We start from the raw sequence: 18299 nt of genomic DNA, 5'->3' as shown, positions 1-18299 counted from the left end.
ATCTTGCAGGGGATGCTTAAATTATTTTAATTGTCTGGATTATAAAAATGTACAGTTATTCCCTGTTGGAGGGGGTGTCCTTTTGCAGAGTCTAGGATTAGCTGGGACTTTGCCTGTGTATACCTTGTCAGTTTCTCCATCTTCAGCACTTAAAGAGACATAAATCCCAAAAGTTTTCTTTCATGATTCAGATAGACCAGACATTTTTAAACAACTTTCCAATTTGCTTATATTATCTAATTTGCTTTGTTCACTTGGTATCCTTTGTTGAACAGCATAGCTAGGTATGTCACAATGGACCGACTCTCCCACTCACAAAGATGATCATTCCCTTGATCTGATTTTCAGCTATCGATGCAATGGGCTGGATTTAACAAGCAGCGGATGCTACTTTATCCGCCTGTAGTTTCTGGCACACTGGCAACATAAGTTAAGGAGCAGCGGTCGTAAGAACGCTGCTTCTTAACTTGTGGTGGCGGACTGCAATCATCCTGATCCGATTAGGATGATTGACACCCCCTGATAGCGGCCGATTGACCGCGAATGTGCAGGGGCGGCATTGCACAAGCATTTCACAAGAAATGCTTGTGCAATGTGTCATTTAGCGATGCTGGGCGGACATGATTCGCTACAGCGAATCATGTCCGCTCAGCATATGATAAATTTACCCTAATATCTCACACTTCACAATCTCCCCTTCTCCTCTTTCTGACCATCATCTCCTTATTTGCAACATTACATCACTCCCTACAACTCTCCCTCCATCTACCCCTCACAACAAACTCCCCAGAAGCATTAAGTCACTAGATCAGCAACAGCTCTCAAGCTATCTCAAACCTCTGCTCTCTTCCATATCCTCCTTTGCCTTCCCTGACCAATCTATCTGCCACTACCATTCCATTGTTACATTGGTCATTGACAATGTGGCCCCTCCTACCATAGCTCGGAAGTCACACACTCATCCTCCGCCCTGGCATACTCCTCTTACACGCTAGCTACGCAGATGTTCCCGTACTGCTACACGACACACTGGAGAAAATCTCAGTGTTGAGATTTCTTCACTACAATTTCATTTTGAACTCTTACTATTCTGCTTTTAACCTTTCTAAGCAAGATTACTTCTCTACTCTTATCTCTACTCTTTTTTTTTCAAACCCAAAACGTCTATTATCCACTTTAAATACTCTTCTCCACCCATCCCTACCTCCTATTACAACTTCTCCCTCAGCTAAAGATTTTGCTTGTGAGAGGTTTAATTTCAGTCAGTAGTTGTGACATTTGGCATCCATGTAGCATCAAATTTTGTTCCCCAGACTGCCCAAATGAGTTTGAAAAGGTCTGATATGTTTAATGAGTAGAAAATAATTTTTTCCATTGTAAAGATGTATGCCATAGAGTTAAGAATCATGGACCAGCTGGGGGGGATAATTTTTTTCTAGGATTTGGCTATGACTGCTTTGACCGTGATAAACAGAGAGATACATAGGTAGGAGTGGTGTTTAGGAAGAATGTGAGTCCCAATATGGAGAACGGCAATGGCAGGATTACTGGGTAGAAATATGCCCATTCTGGACAGTGTTTGAAAGCAGGTATTCCATAAGGGTCTAAGTTTGGGACATTCCCACCAGATGTGCATGGAGTCGCTAATGTGTCCGCAATTACGCCAACACATGGGGGAGGTAGTACTATACATTTTGGCTAGTCGTGTGGGGATGTAATACCAGTGTGTGAGCAATTTATAGTAGGTCTCGAATAATGTAACACAATGTATGGCTTATTTAGTCAGGGTTAAAGTACGCTGCCACATTTGCAAGGGGACAGTTATGTTTAGATAGGTTTCCCATCTTTGTAGATGGGATGGTTTATATTTCCTATAAGGGAGTAGTGTAAAGATAAGGGCCTACGTAGTCTGTTACTCTGGCTCCAAATGGTTTCCCAAAGCCATCCCTAATCTCGTCTAGTTTACGGAAGAGAGATTGTGGGGGGGGGTGACCAAAGGTCGGAGACAGTTTGTAACCCCAACTGTGTCCACTTATGGATATGAGACTCTGGGAGACCTGTGAGTAGGCCTGCAATGGAGGTGAGAGGTGCAGAGCTATATGGGGATAGTGTCTGATTTTATCCCACATTGCGAGGCATTCTCGGGTTATTGGGTTAGTGATATCTAATGTTCTACGGCAATGGGGGGGGGGGGGGGTCCAAATGAGGTCTTGTAAGTGGATGTGATGCGGGAGGGATGCCTGCTCAATACATTTCCATTAAAGGGACAGTCTAGTATAAACTAAACTTTCATTATTCAGATAGGACTTTTAATTTTAATCAACTTTCCAATTTACTTTTATCATCAAATTTGCTTTTTTCTCTTGGTATTCTTAGTTTAAACTAAACATAGGTAGGCTCATATGCTAATTTCTAAGCCTTTGAGTGCTGCCTCTTATCACAGGCTTATTAAATCTCTTGTCAACACAAAGAGACAGAAAGTACACGTGGGCCATATAGATAACACTGTGTAAAGGCACAGGGAGTTATTTAAGATCTAGCACAACACAATGCTAAATGCAAGACAATAGATAATAAACAGTCACAGTCATGTGATCAGGGGGCTGGAAGAAGGTTTCTAGATACAGGGTAATCACAGAGGTAAAAAGTATATTAATATAACTGTGTTGGTTATACAAAACTGGGAAATGGGTAATAAAGGGATTATCTATCTTTTAAAACAATAACAATTCTATGGTAGACTATCCCATTAACTAGGAGATTTTACTGCTCCCCATTGTGACACATGCGTAAGCATGGCTCCCTCATAGTAATGGTCTATAGAAGGTGAGGCTATTCCACCCCAATGTATGGGATTCTGCAGGATTTATGTGCCACTCTTGGTGACTTATGTTGCTTAATATATTTGGTAAACTAGCTTTGGAACTGATGGAGTAAATTTCTGAAGATTCTAACTGGGAGGCATCTAAAAAAAGTAGGTGATTTTAGGTAAGAAGGACATTTTGAGGGCTGTTAGTCGTCCTATTCAGGATATGTGAGTGTAGTTCCATCAATCTTTTAAGGTCCGCAACTCAGATAAGAGAGAGAGATACTTGTCTTTAATTATCTAGGCTAAATTGTTTGAGATTTTAACTCCAAGATGTGTAGCATAATTATCAACCCAGGTGACCTGGTGTTGAGTTTGGAGAAGCTGGATTTGACTCTGGAAGAAACCCCATGTATATATTTCAGTTTTGGATACATTTAATTTGTAAAAGGACATATCCCCGAAGGATTTTAGAATAACTTCTAGGGATTGAGGTCACTGGGTCTGCTGAAAAGACTGTCACGTCATCTGCAAAGAGAGCTATTTTGTGTGTTGTGCCGTGCAGAGTAATGCCATCTATATATTTTTTTCTGCAAGAGGTTCAATTGCAAGAGCAAATAGGAGGGGCGAGAGGGGGTAGCCCTGTCTAGTGCCATTAAAAACTGAGAAAGGCGGGGAATAGTATCCTAATCCTTTAACTGTTTCAGTGGGTGCTATAGAGCTACAGTGATACAGTGGGTGAGTATAGAGCTTGGATAGCTGTCAGGGTCTCTTTAGGAAATCTAAAGGCCTTGAGGACCTCCCTCAAATAGTCTAGTGAGATGACCGAGAAAGGTTTGTTTAGTCTAGTGGACTTGGCGAGGATATTAAGTAAGCGCCTAGTGTTATTCGGTCCTTCATGATTGGGTATGAAGCCTACTTGATCCAGATTAATAAGGTAAGGAAGTAACTTAGAGATGCGATTTGCTAATAATTTGGCATATATTTTAACATCCATGTTTATGAGGGATATAAGTCTGTAACTAAAGCAGAGGGATGGATCTTTTGAGGGTTTTGGGATGGTAACAATTGTGGCTTCAAGAAATTCTCTGGTAAAGCTTCCTTCCTCCTTGGCTAGATTTAAGAGTCTGAAGAGTAGAGGAGATAATAATTTGTGTGAAATATATAATGTCTTTTCTATGTTCCTCTCGAAAGGGAAGATCAGAGAGTATATGATGCGGGAGACGCCAAGAAAATTTTGTTCGGTATTATCTGTTGAATGAAGGTCAGTAATTACAAAGTCGTGATCAGACCAGGAGCATAAAGAGATTCTAAAGTTTCTGCCGAGCAGAAGATGTAATATAGCTTGGAATACATTTTATGTGGGTGGGAAAAGTGTGTATAGTCATTATCTCTAGGGTGTAAGGACCTCCAAATGTCATAGTAGTCAGATTGGCATATGATACTTCTGAATTTAAGGGCAAGCAGTTCAATGTGGGGGTTATGTTTATTTAGGTGTCTGGTTTTCCTGTCTAATTTAGAGTCCCAGACCATATTGAAGTCGCCTGCAAGAATTACTCTACCAATTTTGACTCTATCTACCGTAGACAGTTTTCGTTGTAGGCATTTACACCTAGATTACAAGTTTTGTGCTATCGAGGGTGCGAAACAAATGCAAGAAAAGTTGCGTTATTTCACCCTCCATAGCGCTGCCATTACGAGTTTTGAGAAAGCCGCCTTGTGTGTGCGATATGGTTGTGTTAAGCTCCCTACCACACAAAATGCAAGCGCTGCTTTGACATGCTTGTGCACGCTTTTCCCATAGACATCAGTGTGGAGAAGTATTAGAAAAAAACCTGACACCTGCGATTGTGGAATTAAAAAGCTCTGTAACGCAACCCTATTAATGTCTATGGGGAAAAAAAGTTACTTTTAAACCTAACACCCTAACATAAACCCCACGTCTAAACACCCCTAATCTGCTGCACCCGACATTGGCGACACCTACATAAACTTATTAACCCCTAATCTGACACCCCCGATATCGCCGCCACCTAAATAAATCTATTAACCCCTATGCTGTCACTTCGGATATCGCCGCCACTATACTAACGTTATTAAACCCTATTCCCCCTGCACCCCAACATCGCCCACACTATAATAAAGATATTAACCCCTATTCCACCACTCCCCGATATCGCCACCACTAAATAAAGTTATTAAACCCTAAACCTCTGGCCTCCCACATCACTGCCACTAAATAAACTATTAAGCCTTAAACCGACAGCCCCCCACATCGCAAAAAACTAAATTAAACTATTAACCCCTAAACCTAACAACCCCCTAACTTTAAATTAAAATTACAAGATCCCTATCTTAAAATAAATAAAAACTTACCTGGAAAATTAAAAAACCCAAAGTTTAAACTATAAATTAAACTAACATTTCTATTATACTAAAATTAAACTAAATATCAATTAAATAAATTAAATTACTCATTAAAAAACCTAACACTACTAAAAAAATTAAATCTACAGTTACAAAACATTAAAAATACTAAATTACAAAAAATAAAAAAATACTAAATTACAAAAAATAAAAAATACTAAATTATGAAAAATAACAAACGAAATTATCCAAAATAAAAACAATTACACTTAATCTAATAGCCCTATCAAAATAAAAAAGCCCCCCAAAATAAAAACACCCTAGGCTTACAATAAACTACCAATAGCCCTTAAAAGGGCCTTTTGTAGGGCATTACCCTAAAGAAATCAGCTCTTTTCCCTGAAAAAATACAAAGACCCCCCCCAACAGTAAAACCCACCACCCAACCAACCCCCCAAAATAAAAAAACCTAACTCTAAAAAAAAACTAAGCTACCCATTGCCCTGAAAAGGGCATTCGTATGGGCATTCTTTTTCGTGCCCTTTAGGGCATTCAGCTCTTTTAAGACAATCCCAAACCCTAATCTAAAAAAAAAAACACCCCAAAAATGTTTAAAAAAACCTAACCCCCGACAATCCTCTTACAGTTTTTGAAGTTCAGACATCCATCCTCATCCAGGCGACGAGAAGTCTTCATCCAGGCAGCAAGGTCTTTATCCATCCAGGCGGCGTCTTCTATTTTCATCCAGGCGGCATCTTCTATCTTCATCCTAGCGGCGCGGAGCGGCTCCATCCTGAAAGACATCCAGCATGGAGCATCCTCTTGATTCGGTCGCCGTAGTATACCGAATCTTCAATGCAAGGGAGCCTTTTCAAAATGGTGTCCCTTGCATTCCTATTGGCTGAATTGATTTTGGAAATTTAAATCAGCCAATAGGATGAGAGCTACTGAAATTCTATCGGTTGATTTGAATAGTACAGCGTTAAAACCCATAAACTACCTATTAACCCCTAAACCGAGCCACTCCCGCATCACAAACACTAAATTAAATTAAATTTATTAACCCCTAATCTGCCGCTCCCGATATCGCCGCCACTAATAAAAATTATTAACCCCTATTCCGACCCTCCCCGACATCGCCGCCACTATACTAAAGTTATTAACCCCTAAACTGCCGCCCTCCCGCATCGCAAACACTATTTAAATATCATTAACCCCTAATCTGCCGTCCGCCCACATCTCCCCCACTATACTAAAGTTATTAACCCCTAATTCCGCCGCCACTATAATAAACTTATTAACCCCTAAGCCGAAAGCCACAACGAAATATACTAAATAAACCTATTAACCCCTAACCGAAAGCCCCCCACATCGCAATAAACTAATTTAAACTAGTAACCCCTAAACCTAACGCCCCCTACTTTTATATTAAAATTACAATTTCCCTATCTTAAATTAAATTAAAAATTTACTTGTGAAATTAAAAAAACTAAGTTTAAACTAACAATTAAACTAATATAACTATTAAACTAAAATTAAACTAACTACCAATTAAAGAAAACTATATTACACATTACAAAAATCCTAACACTGCTCTATCAAACTATCTAATTACAAACTATCTAATTACAAAAATTAAAAAATACTAAATTACAAAAAATAACAAACAAAATTATCAAAAATAAGAAAGAATTACACCTAATCTAATAGACCAATCAAAATAAAAAAGCCCCCCTAAAATAAAAAAAACCCTTTTGTAGGGCATTGCCCTAAGTTAAACAGCTCTTTTACCTGTAAATACAAAGACCCCCCCAACAGTAAAACCCACCACCCAACCAACCCCCAAAATAAAAAAACCTAACTCTAACAAAAACCTAAGCTACCCATTGCCCTGATAAGGGCATTCGTATGGGTATTGCCCTTAAAAGGGCATTTAGCTCTTTTGCATTGCCCTGAAAAGGGCATTTAGCTCTTTCAAGAAAAGCCCAAACCCTAAACTAAAAAAAAAACACCCAAAAAACCCTTAAAAAAACCTATCACTAACCCCCGAAGATCCACTTACAGTTTTTGAAGTCCCGCTTGAACGATCTTCATCCAGGCGGCGAGAAGTCTTCATCCAGAGCTACTGAAATCCTATTGGCTGTTAAAATCAGCCAATAGGATGAGAGCTACTAAAATTCTATTGGCTGATTTGAACAGCCAATAGATTTTCAGAAGCTCTCATCCTATTGGCTGTTTTGAACAGCCAATAGGATTTCAGTAGCTCTCATCCTATTGGCTGATTTGAATTTCCAAAATCAAATCAGCCAATAGGAATGCAATGGATACCATTTTGAATCGGGTACCTTGCATTGAAGATTCAGTATACGGCAGCGACCGTATGAAGAGGATGCTCCGCGCCGGATGTCATCAGGATGGACCCGCTCCACGCCACCGGGATGAAGATAGAAGATGCCGCCTGGATGAAGATAGAAGAGGCCACCTAGATGAAGACTTTTCGCCGCCTGGATAAGAAATTCACGGCCTGGATGAAGATAGAAGAGGCCTCCTTGATGAAGGCTTCGCCGCCTGGATGAAGATCGTTCAAGTGGGACTTCAAAAACTGTAAGAGGATCTTCGGGGTTTAGTGAGAGGTTTTTTTAAGGTTTTTTTGGGTGGGTTTTTTCTTAGTTTAGGGTTTGGGCTATTCATAAAAGAGCTAAATGCCCTTTTCTGGGCAATGCAAAAGAGCTAAATGCACTTTTTTATTTTTGTAATGTTAGGTTTTAGTGTAAGGCAGCTCAGGTTTTATTTCACTGGTAAGTTTGTATTTATTTTAACTAGGTAGTTAGTAAATAGTTAATAACTATTTACTAACTAGTCTACCTAGTTAAAATAAATACAAACTTACCTGTGAAATAAAAATAAAACCTAAGCTTGCTACAATATAACTATTAGTTATATTGTAGCCGCCTGGATGAAGATCGTTCAAGTGGGACTTCAAAAACTGTAAGTGGATCTTCGGGGTTTAGTGAGAGTTTTTTTTAAGTTTTTTTTGGGTGGGTTTTTTTTTAGTTTAGGGTCTGGGCAATGCAAAAGAGCTAAATGCCCTTTCAAGGGCAATGCCCAATACAAATGCCCTTTTCAGGGCAATGGGTATATTAGTTTTTACTTTATTTTTATTTTGTGTTTAGGAGGTGGGGGGTTGTATACTGTTAGTGGGTGTTTGTTTTGTTTTGTAGCAAAAGAGCTGTTAACTTTGGGGCAATGCCCTACAAAGGTCCTTTTAAGGGCCCACAAAAGGCCCTTTTAAGGGCCCTTTGTAGTCTATTCTAGATTAGGCTTTTTTATTTTGGGATGTTTTTTTTTTAAAGGGTATTAGAATAGGAATAATTTTAATTGTTTTAGATAATTTCGTTTGTTATTTTTTGTCAAAGTAGTATTTTTTAAGTTTTTTTTATTTTAGTGTTTTTTTATTTTTTGTAATGTTAGGTTTTTTATTTTTGTAATGTTAGGTTTTAGTGTAAGGCAGCTCAGGTTTTATTTCACAGGTAAGTTTGTATTTATTTTAACTAGGTAGTTAGTAAATAGTTAATAACTATTTACTAACTAGTCTTCCTAGTTAAAATAAATACAAACTTACCTGTGAAATAAAAATAAAACCTAAGCTTGCTACAATATAACAATTAGTTATATTGTAGCTAGCTTAGGTTTTATTTCACAGGTAAGTATGTATTTAGTTTTAAAAATGTATTATTTAGTTAATAACTGTAACTTTAATTTAGCTCTATTTTAATTATGTTAGGGTTAGGTTTAGGGTTAGGTTTAGGGGGTTAATAGTTTCATTTAGGTTGTTGCGATGTGGGGGGCTGGCGGTTTAGGGGTTAATAGGTTTATTTAGTGGTAGTGATGTGGGAGGCCAGAGGTTTGGGGGTTAATAACTTTAGGATAGTTATATCGGGAGCAGCAGAATAGGGGTTAATAGCTTTATTTAGGTGGCAGCGATATCGGGAGCGGCAGATTAGGGGTTAATAACATTAAGTAGGTGTCGGCAATGTCGGGGGCAGCAGATTAGGGGTGTTTAGACGTGGGGTTTATGTTAGGGTGTTAGGTGTAAACTTAACTTTTTTTTTCCCATAGACATCAATGGGGCTGCTTTACGGAGCTTTTCTTTCCGCGATCGCAAGTGTTAGGCTTTTTTCTGACCCGCTCTCCCCACTGATGTCTATGGGGAAAGCGTGCACAAGCACGTCAAAACAGCACTTGGATTGTGTGCGGTATAGAGCTCAACGCAACCATATCGCAAAATATGGTTTTGCGTTGAGCTTGTAATGGCTGAGCTATAGAGGGTTAAATAACGCAACTTTTGTTGCATTTGTTAATTTCCCTATAGCGCGCATAACTTGTAATCTAGCTGATAGCTAGTCCCACTCCTTAACAGTAACATTTTCTAACAGACAGTGAACTTGGTGTGACAAAAAAACTAGTGCAACCATTACGAATATGTGCATAAATTGTGCTAAGTGCTAAATATAAGCTTATATCAACCTTAAGGTGTCTGAACTGTGTTCAGGCAAAGATACCTACACTTGAGTATCCCTCTGCGAAGGTTGAGTTAGGAGTCAAGTTCAGAAGGATCCCTGAGGTTGAGAAGTTTTAGAGCGTTTCGCTCTTTGCTCCCGAGTTGACCATTCAGGGGTCCGGCAATTTCGGGTTTGTAGTTGATTGCAAGGTAGGTGGATCCGTCTGCAGACCCCAAGCTGTAAGAAGAGCTAGGTCCTAGTGCAGGGTGGAGGTAACATGGGTCTGATTGTCCTTTGTGATGATAAGGTTTGTAGGATATCCCCATCTGTACTTGATATTTGCTTTGCGTAGGACAGAGGTGACTGACTGGTAGGTTTTGCGATGTTGCAGGGTATGCACAGATAGGTCAGGTAGGAGTTGAAAGTCCCTGAATCCTGCATCAGTCTGCCTTTGTAAATGAAACTGTGGAAGTAGACTATTACGTCTCTTGGTTTATCTTGGGGCACTGCTCTCGACCTTAGCGTGCTATGTGCTCTTTCCATGGTATTGATAAGGCCTTCTGGCGTACCCACTAACTCTTTATAGAACTCTCTGAGGAAGATCTGTAGATCTGCTGTGGTAACACTCTCTGGGATGCCCCTGAAGCGTATGTTGTTCCTATGGGCTCTATCCTCAACATCTGCCAGTGTGAATTCCAGCTGTGTTAGTTGGTCAGCTAAGCTCTCTATGTATGAAAGTAAGCTGGTTTGATCAACTGCCATGTCATCTTGCTTGCGTTCAAGGGCGTCTACCCTCTTGCCAATTTCGGAGATGTCCTTTTTTTAGTTCAGCGGAGTTACGTTGGATCTCCTGGGTGATAGAGCGTGTCTGAGAGGCTAACATCTTCTGTAGAGTAGATTTTGTGAAATATTGAGAAGGAACAGATGAGTGCATACTTGACTGCGAGTCCTCGTCAATCGATTCTGGGTCACTCAAGTCTCCATTGGTATCCATAGCCGGTTCCTTAATGGGTTGAGTAAAATGGTTATACACCATTTTCTTGGTGGCAGTTGGAGTTTTTGTGTGTCTCCTTGAGGTATGAGGCATTATTGGATAATCTAAGTCCACTTTTTTGACTACACTGGGTATATAGGGCCACTGTAGTTTGCCAATGAAAAAATGGGTTAACTGGCTAGTGAACTTAAATCTATAGAATACAATAAAGGAGCGGGGCTAGGTAGCATCCCACCAGTATCTCTATATCATAATGATTTTGTTTTAGGCCAGGTACAGGCAAACAAGCAACTGATCGTATCCCAGTGAAGGGATAGAAAAGCGCGCTGATATTGTGAAAGAAAAAATATATAAAAAAAAGTCAAAAAAATAATAATATTGTACATGTAAGTCTAATGAAACGGATCTACTGTATCAGTTCATGGATGTGTCCATATAATAATGGTAGATTGAAGGGATGGAAGTATCCTTCTTTTTCGTATAGTGGGTCAGGCTGCTCCTCTTGATCCCAGAGAGTGTAGGACAGCTGTTGAAATACAAAAGGTAGAGAGAGGGCGCCACAATAGCGTGATACCGTCTGGAAATGCAGGTGCAGACGAAAGTAAGTAATATGCTTACCAGATGGTGTGGCACTGTGCTGTGACCAGTGCGTTAGAGCTTGCTAGCACTTAGCAGTGGCTAGTACACTGTGGAAACCAAGCTCCAATGGTTCTTTTTCCGGTTCCAGCTTAATGTATGCCTCCTAGTGACTGGATTTCAATTGTTACGAAAGGTAAAATCTTTTTGTGTGTTGTTCTAATGGTGCTTTAATGTTATGACGCGTTTCTCAACCCCAACTGGGTCGTTTCTTCAGATAAAAGTGAATGCAATCATTGGCAATTGTTGACAATTTATACACATTGTATGTTTATAAAGGAAGTTGTCATCAGGTGTTTAGTCCAATAGGAATACATTTGTGTGTGCTCAGCTGTAGAAACCAAATGAGGCTCCCAGCTGTTACAAATTGGAAATTGAAAAGGTTAACAGATCTGATTGTTATAGTCCGGATCACGCATGTAATAACAGGGTAAAATTACAATTCAGGCAGTGATCTAACGATCGGGAATGATATTATTAACCAATGAGAAATTCAGCCCATTTGTACAGTAACTTATAACGATTTGACATTATACAGATTAGATTCCTCCTTCATTTTAGTTCAAATCTCAAATCAGCAGACACACAGAGCTTACAAACATTCAAGGTAACACTTGCCCAACAACAGGCTGTCAAGGTATTTGAAATATTATTAAATAATATATAGAGGTATATTTGTCTTTATTTAATAGATCTGTGGATATGAACATGGTCTGTAGACAAAGGTTTGTTCCTAAGAGATCTCCCACATTCATTATGTAAAATTATGCTGAACACACAGGGAGAGACAATGGAACATTTGGCCTGCCAAATTTCAGAACAGTCACTTAGAGGAATGTTGGGGGAAGTAATTTTGAAAGAGAACAGGATGAGTCATAAAAGGCAAATTAAGAGGATAGATTGTCAGATAGGTAACACCACACAAAATATATGGAGACGAAATGTCTGAAATACCCATCTTGGAACTGATCAAAATCATAGAGAAACAGCTTTTATACACATAGGTGTTAATCATCCTTAAACATCAAATACACATCTGCACTACTAGCTAAACAGGAAATATGCTGCATTAAGACTTTTACAACTACTCGTGGATTGACCCCATGTGGTGAGTATGAGACAAAAAGTCTGGCAACTGAAGTTACTGAAAAGTTAGAATGTTAGGATAATACAGTGAAGGCCCATGACTTACATTATGATTTCAAAACAACTGTATATATTTTAATGGATATGAGATGTATATATGTATATATATATATATATATATATATATATATATATATATATATATATATATATATGTATATATGTGTATATATATGTGTATGTTTTGAAAGCATGAATATTAATAATGGATATTTTAATGGATATGAGATGTATATATGTATATATATATATATATATATATATATATATATATATGTATATATGTGTATATATATGTGTATGTTTTGAAAGCATGAATATCTTAGCCTCTGTGTGTTTAAGAACATGAATAGATGTTTATGGACCTGAAGAGAAGTGATTATTAACATTTATTTTTATTTCAGATCTACATAGACAGGATTCACTTGGAATACAGTACAATACTGAATTAAAAATAAGCTATTATTCACATATAAATGCCAGGATACCGATAACATTGTAATGCATTTTAAACTAATAATTAGCAGTATTAAATTACCTAAATAAAATAAAATGTTAATAATATAACATATTTGGTATCAGAATAATCAGAAAAAAATAACCTAATATTAACCATCTGTAATTGGGGTTATATATGATTAATGCAGAGAGTGTGATCTGATTAAATAACCATTTTATGAAAGAAATTTTTTTTTAACTTGCTTTAAAATGTTAGAGATGGTCTTGTTGTATTTGTTTGTTTGTACGTCTGCTGCCACCTGGTGTTATGTTGCGAGAACTACAGCCAGAAGGTTCTCTCTGGTTGTTAAAAATGAAATTTCCAAGGGCCAATCCGATTTAGACTTCCCAGATAACCAATGGGAAGGTCAGCTCCCGCAGGGCCACCCACAATTTACCAGTGATGGGAAAACCAAATAAAAAGTGAATGCAATGGAGAGAAAGGGACAGATTTTGCTGACTTGAATGATACATTGCTGGGCGTCCAAAATACACTCATTCTAAACAAGCTGATCTACCTTCTTCTCATTGATTGCGATATACACTTATTGGTGATCTGAGGTAAAATAATTCCTACCAAGAAATATTGGATATCGACTGCTTTTTACTTTGGTAACGTATTCAAGGTTTTGTAAGATAAGTTATATGCATAGTTAATTTGTATTTAATAGATTTAAAGAAGCAGTGTGGTTTTTTTTTTTTTTTTTTTTTTTTTCAAGTTAGCATTTCACAGCCTATATATATATATATTGTTTAAATCCGCGTCTGATTGACCAAGTAACTCATCTATGCAAATTCTGATATTGTCAGTTAATTTTGTATTAGGATAAATTGCAGTTAAATAGCAGAATATATATATTATCCTATTGTTTTATAAACACTGTTTAGAATTGTATTGCTTAGATGTTAAAGGTTTTTAGTCCCATTGTGTTAAATAAATAAAAGGCTGAATTGTGAAGGTATATTTTTCTGGGTTCTGTAAGAAGGATAGCATATCTTAAGAGTTGGTTTTAACGCATATAAACTTTTATTTAGTTTCCTTTTATTGCAAATATAGTTCAATATGTTCATGGATATTAACTAAATAAAAGAATTCAGGTATTTATATTAATTGTATGGTCTAGTAGGTGCATGGTTGATAAGGGTTTCTATTTCTTTGTATTGTGTTTATAACCCTGCCATAAACTTATATATATTATTTGGATAGCACTGCTAAGATTTTCATAAATATACTGACATAATAATTGGAGGCACTTTTCTGAGATTTAATAATATCCATCATAATTGATATAATATATTTGTAAGTAAATAGAAATTATTATAAAAGAGAAAAAAAAAAAAAAAAATCATATTTCGATATTAATATTTTGAAGATATAATTTTTTTGAAAGGTTGAAATATTAATTTTCATATTTCGAGATTGACATTAATATCTTGAAATATTATTAAAGATTAATTTTGAAAAACTAATAAAAATATTAATTTTTCATATTTCAAAATTAATCAAAAATATTAATTTTTCATATTTTCAAAGTTAATCAAAAATATTAATTTTTCATATTTCGGAATATTAATTTTTCATATTTCAAAATTAATAATATTTTTTTGAAATATAAAATTTTTCCTTCTCTCTTTTTATTGGCAAAAATTGTATTAGCGTTTTAGTTTAACTAAGTACTAAACCAATATAATAATGTCTGTAGCCAGAAGTGACTCATTTAATTCTATACATAGCAATGAAATTGGTCCCATAACCATACCTATTACTAAAGGTCAGGTCCTTAAGAAAGATATCTTAAGTTACCTTAAAGGGAAGTTTAATATTGCGGGTGAATTAAATGATTTTATGGATATGCTTGAAACTAGGGCTAAAAATATTACCGTTAATAATAATATGTGGAATGAAGAGAATGAATTCTTCCAGGAATTATTAATGATTAATCAATGCAAAGCTCCCATAAAGCGAGACGAACTAATACTAAAATCCTGGCCCCTTTTAATATGCATAATTGACGAAATGTCGTTTTGTGTCACAGACAAACGATTGCAAATACAGGAGCTAGAAAATAGTATTCGTTCCTCGCGCAGACGTGAAGAGGGTTTAAAAACAGCCAAAAATAAAATGGATGAATTTGCCCAAAACCTAGCCACCTTAGATAAGCACAATATGGACTTAATCGCGCAGATACAAGATTTAAATAAACAGCTTGCGCAAAGCCAGAGAGAATTAAGCGATTTAAAAAGGTCATATCGCCATAATGAAAACCCCTATATTAGCAATGAGAATAATACAGATAATGCTAACTCCTTTAGCGAACGCGTCAGGGACGAGGTACGAAAATATATAGAACAACATAGACAAATGACCCCTAACGGGTCAGAAGTAGATTTCCCAAATAGACAATCCCCTCAGGATGTAAATCCAGAGGACAGCTGTAGCGCAGCTGATGCGGGGGAGGGAAACTCTAACAGAGAGTCCCAAAATAAGTCTGATAAAGTCTATGATTCCCATAAAATAATCACCTTCGTACAACGCGCAGTACCTATATTCTCCAATAAGGGAACAACATCTGTAATTGATCATTTACAGGCTTTTGAAAATGCGTTAGCTATAATGAATGTTACAAGTGAGAAATTGAAAATTGAATTTCTGCCTTGGGTATTTGACAGTAAGCATCACAAATTCTTTGTTTCACTAAAGGATATGAATATTCATTCCTGGAATGGGGTAAAACAACAATGCAGAAAAGAATTCGGGCAATATCGCACTAAAACTGCCGCGAAAATAGCGGTATATGGTTTAAAGTGTCGTGCAAATCAGAGTCCAATCGAATTCCTTTCTGTATTGAAAAATGCGTACAGTATGGCTGAAGATAATCCCAGATTTGATGGCTCAGAATTTGTAAATTTATTTTTTGAAGCATTGCCTACACCTATCAAAATCAACTTAGCTAGAGATTTTGATGAGGACTGCTCATTGGAGTGGCTGATCAAAGAGAGTACGAAGTTATACTCTATTCAGCAGTCCAGTGAGCAGGGGGTTAAAAAGGAATCAAAACCCAAAATTGTAGCAGAAACTAGGGTGTCACCTAAACCCCTCAATTTGGAGTCTAAAAACAGAACTTATGCAGAGGTGGCCAGTCAAAACAGGCCATCTCCACAGAGGTTTAATTCTGCCCCTCCCCCTACACAGGTTGAGGCGCAGGGAGACTATAACCAAAGTGGGGGACATAATCAGGTGAATAATTACTCACAAAGAGAATACTCACCAAATAATTGGTCTCCGCGCAAGGGTAGATACAATAAACGGCGAAGATATTCTCAGGGTAACCAGACACCCCAGGTATATAATGCTCCCCAAAATATTAATACTGAACAAGCTGAACCCCAGGGGCAACCACGCCAGAATAGAAATAGTGGCCCTGATTCTGAGGGAACCCAATGGTCCAGGAATCAGTACAATGGGGCACCAAGAGATAGGCCCAGGGGTAGAGGTAACTTGTACAATCAGGTAGATATGCTGTTTACCCAATTAAATCGTTTGAGCGAACAAATCGCTAATATGAGTCAAAAATCTACGGCTCAGCAACCGAACAATACTTTTTTAGGGGTACAGCCAGTGGTCAGCAGTGGACCACAGGCACAGTCATAAATACTGCAGTATCACCTGAAGGGGAGGGGAGAGATATACAAAATGTAGTAATAAATATTAATGATACTAATCATGTTATCTCCCCACAGACCGGAAACGGACAAATTAGCTGTGACAATGAGCGACATCAGCCGGGAAAAGTTAACAAATCTCTTCCTTTGCAGCTCTCTCTTAACCTTGTTTCCACAGATGCAGTACAAAAGAATCCAGCCGACCCTGTCATAGAGGAAACAGGTAGGTATGAAGCTTCTTCTGCATCGGAAAGCATGGCAAACTCAGGTAATACGTGGCGAAGCCCACAAATGTATGAGAATGCAAATTTTATGTGTGAAATTATAGAAACTGCAGGAAGATATTATGTACTAGTTGAGCTGCAAGATTCAGTCTCCAACCCTATCAGGGGATTAATTGACACTGGGTCACAGGCAACTATCTTATCCCACAGGTACTACACACAGCTAAATGAGCTAACACCCCACAAACCTAAAATAAAAGAATTTGACGGTTCTCTGATAGGTGTTGGGGGTGATTCCCTAAAAGTCTACGGTATTGCCTGGTTAAAATTTAAATTGGGGAACAGGGTCATAAGACACCCTGTCATTATAGTGGATCTGCCAACTGATCGTTTAATTATTGGTAGTGATCTCCTGAAGCGATTAAGCACCATAATTGATTGCATAAATAATGTAATTTGGTCGCAAGTTAAACGGCCTATCAATTATGAAAAATCTGGTATATCTCACGCCCGACATAGCTGTCACGTGGTGGAAGAGAAACCAGATGCTGTGGAGATTCATTTCAGGAATAACTCTGCACCTGAAATCACTATTCTACAAATAGACGATCAGACTCCTTTTAGTGGCTCTGATGGTAATACTTTTAAAATTTCGCCTGGAAAGATAGCGAATATTTCCCTAGATGGCGATGTATTAACCATATCACTCCACAAGGGGGATCATAAAATCCCTAAGGGGGGAGGCCACACTCAATACCTCACAGGGATTGAGAGAGTTAAAGAGGATCTATTTATCCCTATACAAGTGCATGACCTTGGTAAAACCGAGTATGCTAAAATAAACTTAAAACAGGAAGCTAGCTATATAAGCGAAGGTTTATTAGCGCAAATAGCTGAACCTAAAGTGATTAAATATCTTTCTCCCCAAGACCACTGTGTCAACGGCCTGGATGACAGGTCTGAAAGCTATAACATCACAGCTAAGTGCTTATTATCTATCTCTATTGGTAATAAGTCAGTGAAGCACCTGTTTTTAGTTTTAAATACTCCCCATAATCAAATATACATTGTCAATGATATCTTACATAGATATGCCATACAAATAGATTTGATTAATTCTTGCCTCTGGAGCAGGTTAAAGGGGGACCCTGAAGTATTTCAGGATGAAAATGCAGCCCTGAAATCAAACCAGCAATTGCCATATGCTGTGAATATGCAGGTATCTAGCGATGTTATAATTCCTGCTGGGGCTGATAAATTTCTGTTACCCTTACAGGTAAAGAGAGGTCAGAAATTAAAAACTTCTGAAACACTGATTTGCCTCTCCCATAGAATACAAAATCTGGGTGTCACAGTAACCTACACTCCTATGGTGAATATTGGAACTGTTCCAATACATATTATTGTGCATAACATGACCCCACAGGATATAACATTATCCAAGGGAACTACCTTAGGATATG

At 37.7% G+C, this 18299-nt stretch overlaps 1 protein-coding gene across 1 annotated transcript in view; it reads left to right on the top strand.

Annotated features, from left to right (window-relative positions):
• KDM6B (lysine demethylase 6B) overlaps positions 1 to 18299 on the top strand; it is a 459620-nt gene that overhangs the window by 191397 nt on the left and 249924 nt on the right. The window lies entirely within an intron of this gene.

Source organism: Bombina bombina, chromosome 6 (assembly GCF_027579735.1).
Source record: "Bombina bombina isolate aBomBom1 chromosome 6, aBomBom1.pri, whole genome shotgun sequence".
In the NCBI taxonomy this organism is placed as follows: Eukaryota; Metazoa; Chordata; class Amphibia; order Anura; family Bombinatoridae; genus Bombina; species Bombina bombina.
The sequence above is the reverse complement of the archived record's forward strand: the minus strand, read 5'-3'. Positions and strand labels throughout refer to the sequence as shown.